The sequence below is a fragment of the Amia ocellicauda genome (assembly GCF_036373705.1).
Source record: "Amia ocellicauda isolate fAmiCal2 chromosome 11 unlocalized genomic scaffold, fAmiCal2.hap1 SUPER_11_unloc_2, whole genome shotgun sequence".
NCBI classification, from domain to species: Eukaryota; Metazoa; Chordata; class Actinopteri; order Amiiformes; family Amiidae; genus Amia; species Amia ocellicauda.
Window position 1 is genome coordinate 225,849 of NW_027102660.1, and position 22,396 is coordinate 248,244.

Sequence of the window (22,396 nt, forward strand, 5' to 3'; positions counted from 1 at the left end):
TGCATAAGAACCCATGAGCGCAAACACAAAAATCTTACCGTCGTTGTTCCAGATGATCTCCTCAGCGTTGGGAATTAACTCCTGTTGACTGGCTGAAAAATTATTTTACAGAACTTAAAACAGATGTTATAGCCTTATTTACAATACATGCACACAACACGCTCTGAGTCAATGAAAATAATCTGAAGACTTGCCTAAAAACTCGTTTAAATCGAATCGCTGATGTTGTTTCCGGACATTGTTGATCTTTAGTCTTAAATCGAAAGGTCAGTATGAGTCTGTCGAGCTGAAGACCAGACCTTCATACTTATACTGATGGCCACATGCCGGATCTGCTTGTAAGGCATTGTTCTGGTCTGGCCTTTGTGCCGCCCTGTTACCAATTAACATATCAAAACCAACCAATAAAATGACACTGCATCAAATTTCAAATAGAAACCAAGATGGAGACGATCTCTCTCCTCTCTACTCTAAACTTTTATTAGAACCTTTTGGTCTCTCAAAAAAACATTTTTAAACATCAAGACCTATAGTCAACAACCACTAAGAATATTTCAGGCCTTTATAAGCACTAAAAAACAACCTGAGCCTAGAAAATAACTATAAAGATCAAAAATAACTAGCGCTTTTACAGTGATTTTTTTTTTTTTTTTATAGCGATGCTATGTTTGGTATTAAACAAGTCACAAACTACTCAGAACAGCGTTTATCCCCGCAAAAGATATATTTGGGTTTATTTTACAAAGCTTATAAATTATATAGGTTAAAAGTATTCTGAATGTTTTGATATCACACGCCATACCAACTGTTGTCTTCTACACCTTACGGTAGCAACAAATCTAACTACTGCTTTACTTTAACAATAATAATGACGGCGACCACGATGACAACAAGAACAACAACAACAAGAACAACAACAACAACATCATCATCATCATCATCATCAGATTTTAATTAAAAGTGGCTACACCAGCGTTTACAATTTCAACCTGTCGACGGACGGACGCTCTGAGTGCATCGATTGCGGGCACTCCAATGAAGAAAAGACACCCACCGCCTCCGGGGAACCACGAGGGCAAGAATGACGAAAAGGGCCAGCCCACAGTAGGCTGTTTCCGCCCGGTTTCGAACCGGGGACCTTTCGCGCGTTAGGCGAACGTGATAACCGCTACACTACGGAAACTGACACCGCTGCCTCTTGCTTCAAATGGTTACCGTTAAAGCCTGCTGGTAAAACGGGCTCAGGTGTTTCAGGTCGGCTAGGCTGTGAGATGGCGTCTGAAGTGCGGCGAAAGGATGCCATTTTCACTGACCTGTTTGGCATTGCTAAAGGGCACATCAGGACACTTCGGAAACTCTTTTAAAGGCAGGACGCCCTGCGCTCTGACAGTGCCTGCACTTAACCCAACAAGGTGATGCTGAATGGCTTGTTCAAACGTCTGGTGGTCTTCCTTCACCACCAGACTATCAGAGCTATTGTGCCTTCTACACCTTACGGTAGCAACAAATCTAACTACTGCTTTACTTTAACATTAATAATGACGGCGACTACGACGACAACAAGAATAACAACAACAACATCATCATCATCAGATTTTAATTAAAAGTGGCTACACCAGCGTTTACAATTTCAACCTGTCGATGGACGAACGCTCTGAGTGCACCGATTTCGGGACACTTCGGAAACTCTTTCAAAGGCAGGACGACCTGCGCTCTGACAGTGCCTGCGTTTAGCCCTACAAGGTGATGCTGAATGGCTTGTTCAAACGGCTGGTGGTCTTCCGTCACCACCAGACTATCAGAGCTATACTGCGCCTTCAACTACATAAGAGTAACAGCAATGTCGCCGATCCTGCTACGGTCGTATTGTAACGCAACAACATGTATCGATTTTAAAAGTGTCAGTTCCAGTGCCTCGCAAAGCTACCCTTCTGCGATCGTTTGTTCTCAAGGTCAGGATTTCTTGCCACTCCGAGGAAGAGAAAACGACGGCCGGCCTTGGGGCAGAGAGATGGCGACGGGTAACACAGCACTGGCACGCATGCACCGCGGGTTGTTTCCGCCCGGTTTCGAACCAGGGACCTTTCGCGTGTGAGGCGAACGTGATAGCCACTACACTACGGAAACCGACCCGTCCTGGTGTTTCAAATGGCTCCCATCGAAGCCGGCTGGTAAAACGCGCACAGGGGTTTCCCGTGGGCCAGCCTGTGAGATAAAGGTTTCTATTTTCACTGACCTATTTTGCATTGCTCAAGGGCACATCAGGACACTTTGGAAACTCTTTCAAAGGAAGAACGCCCTGAGCTATGACAAGACTTACACTTACCCCAACAAGGTGATGTTCAATGGCTTGTTCAAACAGCTGCTGCTCGTCTTGTGCCACCATCAGACAATCACAAAGCTATTGTGCCTTCTACACCTTACGGTAGCAACAAATCTAACTACTGCTTTACTTTAACAATAATAATGACGGCGACCACGACGACAACAAGAAAAACAAGAACAACAACAACAACAAGAACAAGAACAACAACATCATCATCATCATCATCATATTTCAATTAAAAGTGGCTACACCAGCGTTTACAATTTCAACCTGTCGACGGACGGACGCTCTGAGTGCACCGATTTCGGGACACTTAGGAAACTCTATCAAAGGCAGGTCGCCCTGCGCTCTGACAGTGCCTGCACTTAGCCCAACAAGGTGATGCTGAATGGCTTGTTCAAACGGCTGGAGGTCCTCCGTCACCACCAGACTATCAGAGCTATACTGCGCCTTCGACTACATAAGAGTAACAGCAATGTCGCTGATCCTGCTACGGTCGTATTGTAACAGCTACAACATGTATCGATTTTAAAAGTGTGAGTTCCAGCGCCTCGCAAAGCTACCCTTCTGCGATCGTTTGTTCTCAAGGTCAGGATTTCTTGCCACTCCGAGGAAGAGAAAACGACGGCCGGCCTTGGGGCAGAGAGATGGCGACGGGTAACATGGCACTGTCACGCGTGCACCGCGGGTTGTTTCCGCCCGGTTTCGAACCGGGGACCTTTCGCGTGTGAGGCAAACGTGATAGCCACTACACTACGGAAAACGACCCGTCCTGGCGTTTCGAATGCCTCCCATCGAAGCAGGCTGATAAAACGCGCACAGGCGTTTCCCGTGGGCCAGCCTGTGAGATAAAGGTTTCTATTTTCACTGACCTATTTTGCATTGCTAAAGGGCACATCAGGACACTTCGGAAACTCTTTCAAAGGCAGGACGCCCTGCGCTCTGACAGTGCCTGCACTTAACCCAACAAGGTGATGCTGAATGGCTTGTTCAAACGGCTGGTGGTCTTCCGTCTCCACCAGACTATGAGAGCTATACTGCGCCTTCAACTACATAAGAGTAGATAGTAGGGTTTTTTGGGCGCGGCCTATTTTGTTATGACGTATGCCCTAAGCTTATTAATATTCCTACGTCATAATTGGGGGGCGTGATTTTAGGTAGAGTTATTTCCTTAATTATTCCTACGTCATATCCGTCAGAAAGTGTGCACCCATAAAACCCTGAACAACAAGGCCACCCATAAATACCCCCACCCCTCTGAAGGCAACGCCCCGAAACTCTCCTCTCTATTTAAGAACCCGCGCTTCTTTTAGGCAATACCTCTTTAATTCTCAGCTTCTGAAACATCCCGCTTCTTCAACATGTCCAGCGACATCAACATGAAACCCCGCAAGAAACAATCCCGGGCAAGGGTTCCTGTACTCACCAATTTGAAGATTGAACGCTCCTGGGTGTTGTTCTGGGGGGCTCGACGGGGTTACCGCTTTAAAAGGGATCCCAGCTATGTTGGAGTGGAGCTTCTTGCTTTGGGAGAGAAGGAGGGTACGTTGGAACCTTTTGAGACGGTAATTGAATACTCTTATGAGGACTGGTTGAAGGTGATGGCCTGGAGAGATCTGGGGCTTGTGGATAAGACTCTAGAAGGCTTGCAAGAGGGTCCAAGAGAATGCGAAATGGAGTCTCCGACTCAGGGTTTTGAAAGGTGTGAATGGGAAAGCTTGCAGAACTACGACAGACGACGTGTGGGGTTTTGGAGGGGGGTCTGACGGCTCAGGGGCTACTCTCTTCTAAGAGGGCGGTGTGTCGTGACGTAGTGAAGAGATAGGATAAAAGGTGCAACAATTCATTCATGGTTTAAAATTAAAGAGAATGTCTTACCCGAAAGCTGCGGACGTCGACAGGCTCTACAGGCCTCTTCAAACCCGGGATCACCCCTGGTTCTATTCCCCAGATTTTGTATACACTCTGGAACCCTTTGACTGTGGTTACTCTCCAAGACCTCAGACCCCGGTCCCTCAGGACGAAACAACATGCGGTGCGATGGATGTCCAAATGAGTCTCGGGGATCCCCAGCCTCTGGAGCTCATGGAGGGCCTTGATTTTGCCGAACTGTCTACCGTCTGTGCGTCTCAGGAGGGGGTCAGTCCAATGGATGGAGAAACACCCCACAAACCACCAGGCGACCCAATGAGCATCGGACTGTCCCGGGGGCGTGATGAAGACGCAGGATTTTTGCCCGGGGTATGTGACCAAGTAAGCAGAGTGGTTAAAAGCACCCTGGTGTATATTCTGAGTGCTCTCATCGACCGAGCTCTGAAAGAAGTCTGTCGGGGGTGTGAAGTGAATCACCCCAGTCAGTTGAGACACAGTTGTTTGTTTGAACCAGACCGTTACTATTTCCTGTTCTATTTCAACGTGTTTTACAGAAGACTGAACAAACCGTGGCTGAAACCGGCACTAATCAAGGCGCTCTCTTACTCCCACATACATGTCACTGTGGGACAAGTCCAGAAAATCATAGATGAGATTTTGCTGGAGCTGAAAAAGGAGCCGTTTATAATAGAGAAACTTGGGCAGCTGCTCAATGACCTGGATGAGCCGAGTAGAAAAACCGCTGGCAAGCTAAAAGCTTATTTCTTCCGTAAAGAAGTTAAAGCTGGGGGCAGCGACGAAGAATTCGACATCTACGCCACTGATTCAGACTCTAACCTGAACTAAGGGACTTTGAACATGGGGAATGTTCTGGACTGCTTCTGCAACTGGTTCTGTCATCAACACTCAGCAGCTAACCTGAGAGCGCTATTACACCATGTGCTTGACAGAAAAGTAGCCAACGCGAGCCTTTTCTCTACAGATTTAACCATCGATGAGGATCAACTTTCAAACCTGGAAAAGTGAATGGCTGCTGTAACAAAGACCGGGGGGTACGAACACTGGGATGAAGGGCTCAAGGGGGCCAAGAATGATATTAGGCCATTTCATCAACATCTGTATGACCTTTTACTGAGCATGTTTAATACACCTCTGTTTACTTTTAAAATAGGTCATATTGTTGTTTTATTTACATATGTAACTGAGGTGTGTGCCTACAAGATAAAGAAACAGGTATATTTGTTGATATAGATCAAGTAACCAATCATCTGATTTATTTTTGTCTGGACCGTAGAAAAAATTGTTGTGTATGTTATACTTTTCTCAAATGTCTAAAAAGTGGTATCTGCTCTCCTGAAGTTGAATAAAAAACCTTGTATAAAAACTTTGCGCATAGTGTGGGTCTGTGTGGTTATTTGACAGAATGACTCGGCAAGCTCCCCAAATGCAGGAACTATACTACAACCCAGCCAAGATTGGGGGTTTGGCGGGTAAGAAGGGTTTTCAAAGAGGACTCGCTGAGGCCGGAGTGAAGGTTAATGATGTGGTTGTTTCAGAATGGTTACGGGAACAAGACGCCTATACCTTACATAAACCTCTCAGGATTAACTTTAAAAGAAACCGCGTATATGCAACTGACATAGATTCACAATGGCAAATGGATCTAGTCGATATGTCAAATTTATCAAAACATAACAATGGTCACAAATTGATGTTGATGTGTATCGATGTGTTATCAAAATATGCCTGGGCTCGCATTCTACATAATAAAACAGGTCGGGCGGTGACAAGGGCCTTTGAGGATATATTGTCCCAGGGTCGATGTCCTAAAAAACTGCAGACTGATAAAGGAAAAGAGTTTCTCAACAGAGAATTTCAGAATCTACTGAAGAGACACAAAATACATCATTTCACCACCGGTAATGAGCTTAGGGCATCGGTAGTGGAGAGGTTTAACCGCACCATAAAGACCAAAATGTGGAGATATTTTACAGCGGTCAACACGTTCAAGTATTTTGATAAAGTTCAAGATTTTATCGATGCTTACAACCAATACCAATCACACCAGTATTAAAATGAAGCCTTTAGATGTTGATCAAAGTAATTCTTTTAAGGTCTATAAAAAATTATACCGACCATTTATTAAGAAGGGAAAAACTACTTATTAGTTCAACATCGGTGATGTGGTTCGCGTTTCAAAGCTAAGGAGTACTTTTGCCAATGGTTATGAACAAACATTTTCTGACGAATATTTTACAGTTACCGAACAGTTGGGTAGAGACCCCCCCGTGTACCGGTTAAAAGACTATGACAGGGAGGATATAGAAGGAACGTTTTACGAAGCCGAGTTACAAAAAATTATTGTGGGTAAAGACAGTGTATACAGAGTTGAAAAGATATTAGCTGAAAAAACCCAGAACCGGAAAAAATATGTGTTGATGAAATGGCTTGGATGGCCTGAAAAGTTCAATAGTTGGGTCCCGGAACAACAGGTTTGCGATATTCAATCCTTATAACAACATGCCCGCGGGTGTGTTGGGGGCATTACTTTCGATTCTCAAGATGGAATCAGGAGGCTTCTACGTGACTCTACCCAGTAATGCCTCTCTCGATATATATCCTAAAAATGAAATATCCAGTTACACGGTACAATTTGGAAAATCTATAGATCTAAGGGGGTCGTGGGAAGTGGGGTTGGCGGAAATACAGTATCCTTACACTTGGGCTGTTTTACAAGATAAGGATGCCACCTTCGCCATTTTTGATGATGTTAAAAAGAGTCAATGGACATTCACGATACAAGGAGGTTATTATGACAATGTGGATAAAATATTAGATGAGATGCATAAACAGTTCTCAGAAGGCACCCCCAACATCAAGCTATATTACAACCCTATTAAAAACAGAGTGTACAAGGTGTCAAAACCAGGTATTAGCATTCAAACCAGCGGCCAACTGGGGCGTATATTTGGGTTCTATTCTGACACAGAGAGCAGGTTCTCAGAAGTGGTGGGGCGGCTTTTACACTCTTTATGTGTATACGGATATCATAACCCACCAGAGGGTCGGGGATAGTTATGTCCCCCTTTTGAGAAATGTACTTAATAAAGGTAAAAGCAATGACATGGTCACAATTACTTATGACAAACCACACTACGTACCAGTCTCAAAGACCCACTTTGACAACATCACGATCGAAGTAAAATCGGATCAGAATATCAACGTACCCTTCCGCTTCGGTAAAGTTAATGTCAAACTACATTTTCGACCCCTGAAACAGTTTGTACATTATTAAAATGGCTACCTCGAGGGGTTATGTAGATCCTAGCGCCTATGTGGATTATTACAAGATGCAAGATGGAACGGCTTGCCCGGTATTGTAGGAGCCCCCACAATGTATGGCGCCGGTCTAGGAGGACTCTTTCGTGGTCTCTTTAGAATGGCCATACCCCTGCTTAAGAGAGGCTTTGCTATAGCCAGACCCCACTTGAAATCAGCGGCTAAAAATATTGTTAGTGACGTGTTCACCAATGTTATGAACCGGGCAGCTAGCCATGAGCATCAGGAGGGTTCGGGTCTCATGGTAATGGCGAGGAGGGGGGTAAAAGAAGAAACAGCATGTGTCCACCAGGGGGCGACAAAGATCCGTGGCTAACAAAAAACGAAGAATCTCTCATTCTCCAACATATCGTGGAAACACTCGGAGAAGGAAGCAGCACAAGAAAAAACCTGCAAAAAGAAAGTCTCAAAGAAAGAAAAATAGAGCCTCAGGATACATCTTTTAAACATGTCTTTTGTCCACAGTCTATCGGAAGAATGCGTCAAATCAGAACTGGATCTGTTTACAGTTCCATACACTCAAACGAGTATAGATAAGATCATATATGTAGAGATTCCCCCTCTTTCTGCAATTTCAGACACGGCCCCTCTGGAGTTTTTTATAGCTGGCAATGGCGAGGATTATATTGATTTGAATAACACATTTATTTTAATGAACTGTAAAGTGACTGATGAGGATGGCGATGCAATCGAGAAGACGACCAACGCTGGGGTCATCAATTACCCGGTGGCCACCATGTTTTCACAGGTGGATGTGACCCTGGGAGATCGGCTCATTAGTCAAAGCAGCAATACTTACCCCTATAGAGCCATGATGGAGTGTATACTTAATTATAGTGAGGAGACCCTAAGCAAACAGTTCAACCCCGGCCTTTTCTTCAAAGACATCCCGGAAGCTATGGACGACAAGGATCCAGAGGGACTCAATAAGGGTTTGCAAAAAAGAACGGCCTTTTCAACAGAAGGGAGGACCTTTGAGCTAATGGGGCATATCCATGCAGACATATTTTTCCTAGAAAAACTCATGCTCAACGGGGTAGACATTAAAATTAAAATGATCCGTAGTAAAAGTGCTTTTTGTCTGATGACCCCTGATACTGAAAAATATAAACTGACCATATTATCGGCCTCGCTGTTTGTGAAAAAAGTGTCCGTCTCCCCGGCGGTTAAACTAGGACACGCGCAGGCGTTAATGACGGCAAACGCCAAGTACCCGATCGAAAGAGTCTATATGAAAGTCCACAGTATCCCCGCAGGGACACGGGTGATGAACCAGGAAAATCTGTTTCTAGGACAGCTCCCAAAACAGGTTATTATAGGTCTCGTGGATAATGATGCATTTACCGGGGTTTACAACAAGAACCCCTTTAACTTTAAACATTATAACGCGGAATTTATAGCGTTGTACGTCGATGGTGTGCAGGTTCCATCCAGACCTTTTCAACCTGACTTTGAAAACGGCAATGTGGTTCGTGAATATGACAGTCTAGTACTGGCTACGGGTCGCCATCTCAAGGATCAAACTCCCGGCTGATCGATCGCCGGGAATACTGCAGCGGTTACACCCTGTACGGTTTCAACCTGACCCCTGACGAAGAGTGTGGACAACATTTTTCACTGATGAAGACGGGCAATATGCGTTTGGAGATGCGTTTCAAGCAGCCTCTACCACGCACTGTAAATATGGTCGTGTATGCAGTGTTTGACAACATTATTGAGGTGAATCAGAGGAGAAATGTTATGTATGATTATTATTAAAATGAACACCAGAGAGCTCAACCACATCATGAATGCCCTGGCCAGCTCACGGAAACTGTTTCAAGGAGTCTACACCTGCGATCAGCTGCCTAAATTTAAGATCAAGAATTTACCTGCAATGTACATAATCAACACACACCCTAAAAATATGCCCGGAGAACATTGGCTGGCTATTTATCTAAGGGAGGACCACCGTGGTGAATTTTTTGATTCCTATGCAAACCCCCCGGATTTCAGACCTTTCCCTCGGAAGATCAATAACTTTCTGCTCAACAACTGTCAAGAAACCATTTACAGCGGTCGTCAAGTACAAAGTCTTCAGACCTTCACTTGTGGTCAACACTGTGTGTTTTTCTTATTTCATAGATCTAAAGGAAGGTCATACCCCGATATTATGGCCTTGTACAGTGAGGATTTAGGCCAAAATGATAAAAAAGTGGCAGAGTTTGTCAGGACACTGTGGACCCCCCCTTATAACACAATGACTTACGACCCTAGCCAGCCGTGTATACAGATGGGGTGTTCTTGTGAGGATTTTAAAAGATGTCATGCGTGTTAAGGTGAAAAAATAATGAAAACAGCCTTTGAATCATTAGTTTTGTTTTTATTCAACACAATTCTTATACAAAGCAGGGGTTATGGTATAAATAAATGTACAACATTTGAAAAATAAAAAATAAAAATAAAAAATTGTTTGTCGGGTCATTATTTACAGGGGAGACAAATAAAAACATGAGATTAATAAGCTTCCCAACAATGGATAGATCCTGAGGATGGTCGCTCAGCATGGTCAGAGTAATGAGATATCGGAGTCAGATCAGGCTCCACCTCTTTACACAGACGGATTTTTTGTCGCGTTTCCTGGTTAGGAACTGTTGATTGGGGCATGTTCAGACAGGCCATCGCCTGTAGGAAAGCATTCCAGCCTACAGGTCGGCGACTATCGGGTACCTTATTAGTGCTAGTGACACTCTTCAACAAATCGAACATGTGTGAACCTTTGATCAGTAGTCCTTTAAAAACAAATTCACCCTGTTCATTCCAAGCCGTTACCCGCAGTTTCTGAACCATTTTGTGCAGGATATATTGTGCATGTCTTTTGCTTCTGGCCGGCATGTTTCTCAAAACATCCGTTACAACATCTCCCTCTGAACTCTCTACAGGTTCGGTCACCGCAACATCTTTATCAACCGTTCCCCCCGCATCAGCCCCAGAACCATTTTCTTGAGAGGCCATGGTTAAAGTTAAAATGTTTTGATCTTTTTCACCCTGTCTAACCAGACGGAGGTAGCGCTGTAACGTGTTGGTATACAACTGGGCTTTGGAATACTGATTTAAATCGGCCCTGGCCTGTATAGCTTTCATTTCAGAGTCCAGGTTGTTTTCGGCCGTTTGTCTAATGGGCTCTGGCCCGACAACATTTTTTCTCAGTTTCTCAAGCTGCTCCTGAGGGATCAAAAACATTTTCTGAGCATATTCCATTATTAACCCACTCTGGAAGCTAGAAGACTGGTTAGGAAAGGCACGGCTATGCTCAACAGCGGTCCTATAAAACCCCCGGTTTGATTAATCTTCTTTCTTTTTCTTTTAATAGAATACTTCTTATTAGCGATGATCTTGATAACCGCTTTTTGTTTTTTGAGTTTAGAATGTTGAGAAGGGGTTAGGGGTATATTACCGCGTAAGATGTTAAAAGCTATTTCACACAGGGTCTCGATCAAATCCGAGGGGGCCCCTGCCAGCACAGCTTTCCTATGGCGCGGGCTCCTCTCAAATAACATTTGCAAAAGCGGCAGATTTCTTTTAATCCGAACAGACATTCTTATTTATTTCCTTTTCTTTAGCACATAGACTGCCGGCCAATCGTGCGGGCACAAACCTGTTCTTAGGCGAAAGTCTTCTGGGGTTTGTGCATTTAATTCCGCAATCAAGTACCCGTAGGGTTTTTTGGTGGCATCCTCAAATGCCTCCAAAAAGAACTTGGTCTGGTTAGGGTACATTTGACGAGCCAAGACGGTGACCTGTAGTTTATCTCTGGGGTTTTTAAAAAGAATTATATAATTGGCATATAAATTAATAGTGCGGCTTTTTTTACCTTGAAAAAATAGATTTTGAACTAAATAAATAATACTTAAATTCCTATGATGAGTGTACTTTGTGAAAGCTTTTTCCACTTCACTGTTGTCACCGGCCTGCTCCATCAGGTCATCAAGGATCACTAGGTTAGTATTACCGGGCGGGAACAAGTCATCGCCACACAACGAGGCGGGGAGACCTTGCACAAATTTCAGATTATTTTTTTTCCAAGCCAAATCATCGTAGAGAGGTTGCCAGCAAGAGAAACACCACACTATGTTGTCAAGAGCTTGGGACACGGTTGCGTCCACATCTTCTATGATGTTCTTTATAAGATAGCTCTTCCCCGAATTGGAGGGACCGGCTATAATACAGGAGAAAGGGTGTTGAAGTCTGTTTTCAAAACCACCGCTAATATCCATAAGGCAGAGTGGTATAATCAGTCTTCAACACTCTTTTATTGTACACCACCCTGAACCGTTTGTTTAGTGATCTATTTTCCAACGTGTACCCCTTTTTATTGCGATAGATCTGATTTCCGGCTGTAATAATCTCACGAGGAGGCGCGTCTTTCTCGGTTACAAAACTTTCTACCAGGGTCGTCAGAGACTTGATGTTAATGAGCTTGTTGTTACAATGGTTCAGAGTGAAACCCTTAACTTTCATACAGGTCTTACCCGCAGCCGTTCTGTATGCGTAAGTCTTAGGACCCCCTGAAACAAACTCCACTATGTGGTCCTGAGGATCTAGTTCGCTCGTTAACTCCCCAAGGTAGTCCCCGAGGGGAGGGACCCAATCCCCTGGCCTGGTGACAAAGATTACAGAGTCAGTATCATGATAGAGCGTGCGTTCCTGCAACTGATCCATTAAGTTGTACAGTTCAAGCCGGGCGTAAGCCGAGGTAAAAACCGCTATGAAAACATTAACGTTCCCCTGTTTGGTGGGGAAATCTTTAGGGGCCCTCCACTGGACCTGTGCCACGTGGTCATTTAAGAATTGAAAGTGTGATACTGCATGTTGTTTGGAAAACATAAATTCTATGAACAGTTCAGGGGTTTTAATCAAGGTTGTGTTTAGACGGTAATTTCTTTCCCCAAACTTACCCCACAGACTGTTTAAAATCAGTTTGGACATTTGTCTCTTGGCGGGGTTTACAGTTATGTTCCCCGGCTCTAGACGGATCCCTTCCTTTTCAAAATATTGCTGAACGTATCGCTCTTTGGCCGCGGAGTCAACACACCATGAGGGATAGCCCGATGCCTCCTGTTTCCCTTTCAGATGGGTCATAATGTAATCAGCAAAAAGAGTATCAGTTTTTTCAGAAAAATGCCAAACCTCATACACCTTACCGACTCTGTAACCTTTCTCCACCGCCTTGTCAAGCTCAATGCTACACCAGACACCCGTCAGCGCTCTCTCTTCATCACTGTGCAGACAAGAGGTAGTTTGATTTTCAGTTTCCACACACGTTCTACACAGAGGGAACATCAATTTTCCCGAACACCTGTAAGGCAACACGGGTAAGAACAGCTCGCGAGGAGGGTACATGGTGACTTTGATCAAACTAAAGTAATGTCCGATTTCGAGAAAGTCACGATAAACAATGGTTGGACGCCCCACCGGGTACATTTTGGTCTTGTTGACATAAGGGTACAGACTGGTGAAATCATAGTAATCTACTCTCTCACCCTCCTTTACCTCATAATGTAAACAGAGGGCATTGGTACGACCCCCAAATAACGCATCCCGGGGCTCTAGACATTCAGGAAAGTCCAAGGTTTCCATAAACCATTGTACCCCCGCATCCTGTTGCTTCAGGGTCGTCCACTCGTGTTCCCAAATCACCAGCACGTTCAAACCATAGGTGTTTTTTAAAGTTTCAATTCGTTCCTGGAAATCATAGTAGATATCACCGCAGAGTTTTTGTGATTCGGGGTTAAAGGTGTTTGGGTCGAAGCACTGAGGACAGCCATGGTAAATACAACCAGCAAACTCATAAGCGGTACGCCGCCCGAACACGTCGCTAAAACCGTCTAAGTAGTAAGGCCCCATTTTGACTTCCCCTTGATTTAAAGCATGTCTGATGAATATGTTATCCCGGGCACTCAGGTATTCCAGCCACTGTATGGAGACAGTCGAAAAGTTATTTTGTCTAGCACGATAGTTGTCAGAAGTGGTGACCGCTATAGTGTTTCTCTGCAAGAAATTGGACCGATACATTTTCATGCAGAGAGACACTATGGTCACACTTTGCAAAGGGTCGAGACCCGATGTGTTGATAACCTCGGCGCAGAAACGCACACAGGCTTCTTTAAGGATCACCACATCATTTTTACAATAAGCGGCCATCTCTTCTCGGAAATCAAAAACACCTCACTTAACCGTATTGTACCATTTAAAGAATTCCTCCCTCTCATGAGACATCATAGTATCAACCCCATAATAAGAGGCGGGCGGGTAGGACCCTCGATAATTTTGAGTGTCCTTAGTATTAAAAAAATGGCAGAACCAACCTTTCTTCTGAGCCTCAAAACCCAGAGCCTTAGGCAAAGCGCTCAATTTCATGGGGAGGAAATTTAACGAGTCTATGTAACGTTAGTTGAAAGCTTCGTCGGTGAAACACATGATCTTGCTACCCTGAGCTATTATTTTTGGGGTCACCCCATTTTCCACCAGATACTTCATCAAAATGTAAGAATCATAACCCTTAGCATTGTGGGCAATAAATGTGTAATTGAGGTATTTTGGACCGCGATACCGCGTAAAGAAATCCCTGACACAACTCTCACCGCTAGCTGACCACTCACGATCCAACATGTCAATACAGTGTATATAATTAGCAACGTGGACCCCGTTTTCTTGCCGGCATTCAAAAGCAAAAAAGACATACCGGTTGTGCGGCGGCTCCTTTTTAACCGGCTGAATAAAGCACTGGTGTTCGGACCCCGAGGTTAAATCAGCATTACAGATCCTGCATCTCGGCTCCAGACATTTGTGTGGTTTAACCTCATGAAAATGGTACTGGAGGCAACACTGCGGGCAATATTTAGTTTGATCACAATAACTCAGTTTTTTAACCCCCTCAGCAGCGGCCCTCTGTACCTTATGCTCGGAAAAACAGAACGTTGAGAGACAAATCCTTAAGCAATCTTTACATTGGATGGTAGGGGCCAAACCCTTACGACATTGCGGATTGAAACAGACGTTACAGTAACCGTCACAGCGGTGCTTAAGCTTATCATTGAAGGCCTTATAACACCAATGACAAACATACGAACAACCCAAAAAAGCCGTCAAACTCTTTATTCCAAATTAATGTCTATCACCTAGGAAGAGAAACAGTGTCTGTGTATGGGTTTCAGGATGTGTCTGAAATTTAACAAATACTTCCTTTACCTCACAACGGTACCACACAACAATTTTTAAAGACAACAACTCCTCAAACTTGGTAATGTCTGAAAAGGCAACCATCTGTTGAGAGTTTAAGCCGGCCCTCTGATGAAGCATTAAAGCCTCTTGCAGAGCTTGGGGTTCAGGCATGTCGGGGGTGAGTAGTTTTATTAAACTGTAAGCAAAACAGAGCTTATTGTCCCCACTGGAACTCACCACTAATTGCCTGAGCTTGGTCCTAATTATGTCGTTCTTCAAGCATTTCGACAGTCTTCTAAGCGCCCCACCCTCAGGGTTACGAACCACATTCATTACCAGAGACAGACTTTCATCAGCTAAGATGGCTGCGTTACTTTGCAATAACGCTTCGATTTTAGCCAGACATCTAAATTATCTCCACTCAGCATTGCAGATAGGTTGCTAAACAAAGCATCCCCTCTGAGTTCTAACTGTACAACATCTCGAGGTCTGACCCTTTCAGCAACCTGTTCAAGCATTTTCTGCAAGGCCTCGTGTATGTTGACAAATATTTCTGCATAATTGTCACAATTTAAAAGTTCTGCAAAAGTAAAACGCTGAATCATTTCAAAATTGTTATAGGCCGGTCTATCTATAATCACGGGATCACTGGTACTCTTGGACACATCATCATTTTGAACCAAGCCTTCACCCCCTACATTCTCACAGAGCATGTCCTCCACAGCCTTATCAGTCTCAGAACCCTCCACATTCCGAACACCCCCACTGCTGACATCTACAAAACCCCCTTTTTGAGGAGGCTCATTTAAAGCCTGTAAAAGTCCTTCAAAGATATCCAACCGGTTAATGTCAAGACCCTCCTCTATAGTGATGGCTGCTTCTGCCGCCATCCTGTGTTCTAATTGTCTCAAATAATTTATAATAGGGGCAGAATTTGGTCGGGGTAGCTCCTCCAAAGCCTCCACCATTTCAAACAAATCGGGGTGAACTAGGGGGTGAACCTCTATAAGCGCTACCGGTGGGAGGTGGTTATTTAGATCATTGACCATCTGTAACAGGTCGGGGTTCACCGGTAAGTGTGTTAATTCACATTCTATCGGTGGTAATTGGGGGTTATTTAAATCATTTATCATTTGTAATAGTTCCAGGTTCATTGGGACATCAGAGGAGTTCACAACAGGGCCGGGGATGTTCTCTCGGGAAGGTCTTTTTGGGGCCCTAGCTTGTTCATAATCCTTTAGTTTGTGAGTTCTTTTACCAAGTCAGGACATTTTTTAATTTATTTTTTATTTTTCCAACAACCCACAATAGTAAGGCGTTTTGTGTCTATTAAAACATTAAATACGGTACAATTCGTTAGTAAGGGTATTAATAAGGGTGTTTTGGCTCTCTATCACCAGGTTTTGCCCCAGTAACACAAGTCTTTGATTTTGTAACAAAGTATGTAGCAACTCATGCCGACCTTCAGGAAGTAGCTCCGGGGGCTGGTGGCCTGGCTCAGCTTCAAAGGATGGTCGCTCCGGTAAATCTCGGTCGAAGGAGGCAGGGAGCGAGCGTATACTCATGGACGGAGACCAAGAAGGCCTTTGCGGTGACACCCTGGCCAAGCGCGGGGTACTGTTCCGCGTTTCTGTAGCCAAGAAACGGGTCTGGGGGGACGATGTTGAAACCAGGCCGTCGTTGGGTGGTGTGTCAGCCCTGACTGACGGCGACCCCTGAGGTTGTTGGATGCCTGTATTTGTTCCGCCCGACAATGCGGCGGGCTGAATCTGGGGTGTTGAATTACCCCCAGAAGGCTGTGGCCTGAGTAGATGTTGGGGGGTCTCCAAGACCACCGTGGGGGATCCTCTCGGTGATCTCACCGGGGAAGATGTTTGATCCCACTTAGACGGGGTAATTGTCCTCAATAGCTCATCCACAGAATGACTATCCCAAGAGTCTTGGGAAGAATAAAAATATACATTACATTTACATCTTTAAACGGCGACAGAAATCAAACTTAAAACAACATGTCCAGGACATTCAAAACCTTTAGCTTTTTTAGACCTTTGAAAATAGCCTTAGACATTCACTACAACACCTTATTATTTACAGACAATATATTTATTAGGACTTGATAATAAATGTAAAACAGAGAAGCCGCTGTAAATAAACTGTTTCTTAAATGTTTCTTTAAAAACTGTAATATTGTTAATAAAACACACACACACACAACAACATTTCATTTTTAAACGAACCTTCCAAGTGTAAACGCTTCCTGATCCCGGGACTTCCTGTTTCACAAACGTTTTCACGATCTGTTTAAATATTAAATACAATGAACACCTTCAAGCCTTTTCCTACAACCACTTTAAAACAGAAGTATAATAGCGGGAGATAAGCCAAACAACTTACTAAACCCTTTCAGACGGCTTTACTTCCTAACCAGACGGTACGGCAATCGGTCATTTCTAAACACGTTCCCCAGAAACAAGCCTAGACCTGTCCGGACTTCTAAAGATCTTTCCCAGAAGCCCCCGCCCTACAGGAAACGGTCACCCATGGCTTAAATATTAGCCCTCAACGGGCAAACAAAGCCCTTTTAAAAACATTAAAGTTTGAAAGATCTTACTTACCTCCACAGAATAATCGTTTCTTATGTTTTTCGGCTGGTTTAGCTTTTTGCACCGCTGTGAAGGTAAGAGACATGTTTAACCTTTAACCACACCGCTTTATAAAAAGCTTTTACCTCTTACAGGCTGCAGACATATACTCACAGCTATCAGATACCGGGGCTGACGGCCTTTCAGATTCGTGAAAGGTTACGGTTCTCGAAGGTAAAACGAAACAAGCCCTCGATGTGGAAGGCCTTTCGTTGTCTCGAACCACGTTTCTTAATACTGTTAGACAGGATAATTTTTTTAAATTAACAAAACTGGACTCAAACATCTTACAGAAACGTTATACAAACAAACAGGGGTTTAGTTCTTACCCGGTCGGCAGACAGCCTGTCTAGGGACAACCACTTCTCTTGGTCGATCCTCGGAGACATTAATCACAGGCCTTTCGATAGTTTCTGTGTAATTAAAGAGACCGGCATTAATATATATTAAAATGTTTTCATAACTCTAATGAGCCGCTTCAAAACCACACACACCCATACATAAGAACCCATGAGCGCAAACACAAAAATCTTACCGTCGTTGTTCCAGATGATCTCCTCAGCGTTGGGAATTAACTCCTGTTGACTGGCTGAAAAATAATTTTACAGAACTTAAAACAGATGTTATAGCCTTATTTACAATACATGCACACAACACGCTCTGAGTCAATGAAAATAATCTGAAGACTTGCCTAAAAACTCGTTTAAATCGAAGTCGCTGATGTTGTTTCCGGACATTGTTGATCTTTAGACTTAAATCGAAAGGTCAGTATGAGTCTGTCGAGCTGAAGACCAGACCTTCATACTTATACTGATGGCCACATGCCGGATCTGCTTGTAAGGCATTGTTCTGGTCTGGCCTTTGTGCCGCCCTGTTACCAATTAACATATCAAAACCAACCAATAAAATGACACTGCATCAAATTTCAAATAGAAACCAAGATGGAGACGATCTCTTCCTCTCTACTCTAAACTTTTATTAGAACCTTTAGGTCTCTCAAAAAAACATTTTTAAGCATCAAGACCTATAGTCAACAAACCACTAAGAATATTTCAGGCCTTTATAAGCGCTAAAAAACAACCTGAGCCAAGAAAATAACTATAAAGATCAAAAATAACTAGCGCCTTTACAGTGATTTTTTTTTTTTTTTTAATAGCGATGCTTTGTTTGGTATTAAACAAGTCACAAACTACTCAGAACAGCGTTTATCCCCGCAAAAGAGATATTTGGGTTTATTTTACAAAGCTTATAAATTATATAGGTTAAAAGTATTCTTAATGTTTTGATACCACATGCCATACGTACTGTTGTCTGAGCCCACCCCCGCCACCCATGGTGTGAGTGATTTAGCCTTGAGTGTTGTGATCTATTTAGCATTGAGTGATCAGTTGTTTTTATTTTTTAAACGATTCCTTATCATCAGGGATTGAGACTGCTAAAATACCTTAAAAGCATATCCTTATCTTAAGTCTAACTCTTATGAGCTTTAAGACCCTAGAATGTATTTAAGTAAAACGACTGAACACATTATGTGAGAGATAAAATATAACCACAGCTTTTTTTTTTTTTTTTTTTAAACAATTAACCTATACACACAAACACCCACACACACACCCTCTTTTTTAATTTTATTTTTAATTAAATTTGAGGGGAGAGACAGAGCCAGATACAGTGTGGATAACATAAGTACCCTATGCAAAACAGGCATTGTTAGGACCTGGGATCATAACAGACAACAGAACTTGTTGATCTTATAAAATGATTGGGCGAGAGAGAGAGAGAGACAGACAGAGACAGTGTGAATATGATAAACGCACTATTCAAAACTGGCATTGTTAAGACCTGGGACCATTACAGACAGCAGAACTTGTTGGTTTAGTAAATCTAAACCGTTATAAGATCATTACATGTATATTTAAAAAAGACCCCCAAACACTACAGGAAGAGCCGACCCATTCACACTCTACAGTTGACCAACAAGAACAACAAGAACAACAGGTTATGGGCGGCCTTGTTGTTCAGGGTTTTATGGGTGTACACTTTCTGACGGATATGACGTAGGAATAATTAAGGAAATAACTCTACCTAAAATCACGCCCCCCAATTATGACGTAGGAATATTAATAAGCTTAGGGCATACGTCATAACAAAATAGGCCGCGCCCATAAAACCCTACTATCTACTCATAAGAGTAACAGCAATGTCGCCGATCCTGCTACGGTCGTATTGTAACAGCAACAACATGTATCGATTTTAAAAGTGTCAGTTCCAGCGCCTCGCAAAGCTACCCTTCTGTGATCGTTTGTTCTCAAGGTCAGGATTTCTTGACACTCCGAGGAAGAGAAAACGATGGCCGGCCGCGTTACAGGGACAGATAACAAAGCACTAGCACGCGTGCACCGCGGTTTGTTTCCGCCCGGTTTCGAACCAGGGACCTTTCGCGTGTGAGGCGAACGTGATAGCCACTACACTACGGAAACCGACCTGTCCTGGTGTTTCGAATGGCTCCCATCGAAGCCGGCTGGTAAAACGCGCACAGGCGTTTCCCGTGGGCCAGCCTGTGAGATAAAGGTTTCTATTTTCACTGACCTATTTTGCATTGCTCAAGGACACATCAGGACACTTTGGAAACTCTTACAAAGGAAGAACGCCCTGAGCTATGACAAGACTTACACTTACCCCAACAAGGTCATGCTCACTGGCTTGTTCAAACAGCTGCTGCTCATCTTGTGCCACCATCAGACAATCACAGAGCTATTGTGCCTTCTACACCTTACGGTAGCTTTACTTTAACAATAATAATGACGGCGACCTCGACGACAAAAAGAAAAACAAGAACAACAACAACAACAACAAGAACAATAACATCATCATCAGATTTTAATTAAAAGTGGCTACACCAGCGTTTACAATTTCAACCTGTCGACGGACGGACGCTCTGAGTCCACCAATTTCGGGAACTCCAATGAAGAAAAGCCACCTACCGCCTCCGGGGAACCACGAGGGCAAGCAGGACGAAAAGGGCCGGCCCACAGCAGGCTCTTTCCGCCCGGTTTCAAACCGGGGACCTTTCGTGCGTTAGGAGAACGTGATAACCGCTACACTTCGGAAACTGACACCGTCACCTCTTGCTTAGAACGGTTACCGTTGGAGACTGCTGGTAAAACCGACCCGTCCTGGCGTTTCGAATGGCTCCCATCGAAGCAGGCTGGTAAAACGCGCACAGGCGTTTCCCGTGGGCCAGCCTGTGAGATAAAGGTTTCTATTTTCACTGACCTATTTTGCATTGCTCAAGGGCACATCAGGACACTTTGGAAACTCTATCAAAGGCAGGACGCCCTGCGCTCTGACAGTGCCTGCACTTAACCCAACAAGGTGATGCTGAATGGCTTGTTCAAACGGCTGGTGGTCTTCCTTCACCACCAGACTATCAGAGCTATTGTGCCTTCTACACCTTACGGTAGCAACAAATCTAACTACTGCTTTACTTTAACAATAATAATGACGGCGACCACGACGACAACAAGAACAACAACAAGAACAACAACATCAACAAGAACAACAACAACATCATCATCATCATCATCATCAGATTTTAATTAAAAGTGGCTACACCAGCGTTTACAATTTCATCCTGTCGACGGACGGACGCTCTGAGTGCACCGATTTCGGGATACTTCGGAAACTCTTTCAAAGGCAGGACGCCCTGCGATCAGACAGTGCCTGCACTTAGCCCAACAAGGTGATGCTGAATGGCTTGTTCAAACGGCTGGTGGTCTTCCGTCACCACCAGACTATCAGAGCTATTTTGCGCCTTCAACTACATAAGAGTAACAGCAATGTCGCCGATCCTGCTACGGTCGTATTGTAACAGCAACAACATGTATCGATTTTAAAAGTGTCAGTTCCAGCGCCTCGCAAAGCTACCCTTCTTACATCGTTTGTTCTCAAGGTCAGGATTTCTTGCCACTCCGAGGAAGAGAAAACGACAGCCACCCTTGGGGCAGAGAGATGGGGGACGGGTTACACGGCACTGGCACGCGTGCACCACGGGTTGTTTCCGCCCGGTTTCGAACCGGGGACCTTTCGCGTGTGAGGCAAACGTGATAGCCACTACACTACAGAAACCGACCCGTCCTGGCGTTTCGAATAACTCCTATCGAAGCCGGCTGGTAAAACGCACACAGGCGTTTCCCGTGGGCCAGCCTGTGAGATAAAGGTTTCTATTTTCACTGACCTATTTTGCATTGCTCAAGGGCACATCAGGACACTTTGAAAACTCTTTCAAAGGAAGAACGCCCTGAGCTATGACAAGACTTACACTTACCCCAACAAGGTGATGCTCAATGGCTTGTTCAAACAGCTGCTGCTTGTCTTGTGCCACCATCAGACAATCACAGAGCTATTGTGCCTTCTACACCTTACGGTAGCTTTACTTTAACAATAATAATGACGGCGACCACGACGACAACAAGAACAACAACAACAACAACAATAACTTCATCATCAGATTTTAATTAAAAGTGCCTACACCAGCATTTACAATTTCAACCTGTCGATTGACGGACGCTCTGAGTGCACCATTTTCGGGCACTCCAATGAAGAAAAGCCACCTAACCGCCTCCGGGGAACCACGAGGGCAAGCAGGACGAAAAGGGCCGGCCCACAGCAGGCTGTTTCCGCCCGGTTTCAAACCGGGGACCTTTCGCGTGTGAGGCAAACGTGATAGCCACTACACTACGGAAACCAACCCGTCCTGGTGTTTCGAATAACTCCTATCAAAGCCGGCTGGTAAAACGGGCTCAGGCATTTCAGGTCGGCTAGACTGTGAGATGGCGTCTGAAGTGCCGCGAAAGGATGCCATTTTCACAGACCTGTTTGGCATTGCTAAAGGGCACATCAGGACACTTTGGAAACTCTTTCAAAGGCAGGTCGCCCTGCGCTTTAAAAGGGATCCCAGCTATGTTGGAGTGGAGCTTTTTGCTTTGGGAGAGAAGGAGGGTACGTTGGAACC

The 22,396-nt window shown here is 44.2% G+C and overlaps 5 non-coding genes across 5 annotated transcripts; all 5 read right to left on the bottom strand.

The window, feature by feature from the left end:
- Positions 1-1,110: 1,110 nt before the first annotated feature.
- trnav-aac (transfer RNA valine (anticodon AAC)) lies at positions 1,111-1,183 on the bottom strand. The gene has a single exon. It is a non-coding gene; the product is annotated as a tRNA-Val (tRNA).
- Positions 1,184-2,054: 871 nt separating this feature from the next.
- trnav-cac (transfer RNA valine (anticodon CAC)) lies at positions 2,055-2,127 on the bottom strand. Its single transcript has one exon. It is a non-coding gene; the product is annotated as a tRNA-Val (tRNA).
- A 17,662-nt stretch (positions 2,128-19,789) lies between these two features.
- trnav-cac (transfer RNA valine (anticodon CAC)) lies at positions 19,790-19,862 on the bottom strand. The gene has a single exon. It is a non-coding gene; the product is annotated as a tRNA-Val (tRNA).
- Positions 19,863-21,437: 1,575 nt separating this feature from the next.
- On the bottom strand, positions 21,438-21,510 carry trnav-cac (transfer RNA valine (anticodon CAC)). Its single transcript has one exon. It is a non-coding gene; the product is annotated as a tRNA-Val (tRNA).
- Positions 21,511-22,056: 546 nt separating this feature from the next.
- Positions 22,057-22,129, bottom strand: trnav-cac (transfer RNA valine (anticodon CAC)). The gene has a single exon. It is a non-coding gene; the product is annotated as a tRNA-Val (tRNA).
- Between the last annotated feature and the right edge of the window lie 267 nt (positions 22,130-22,396).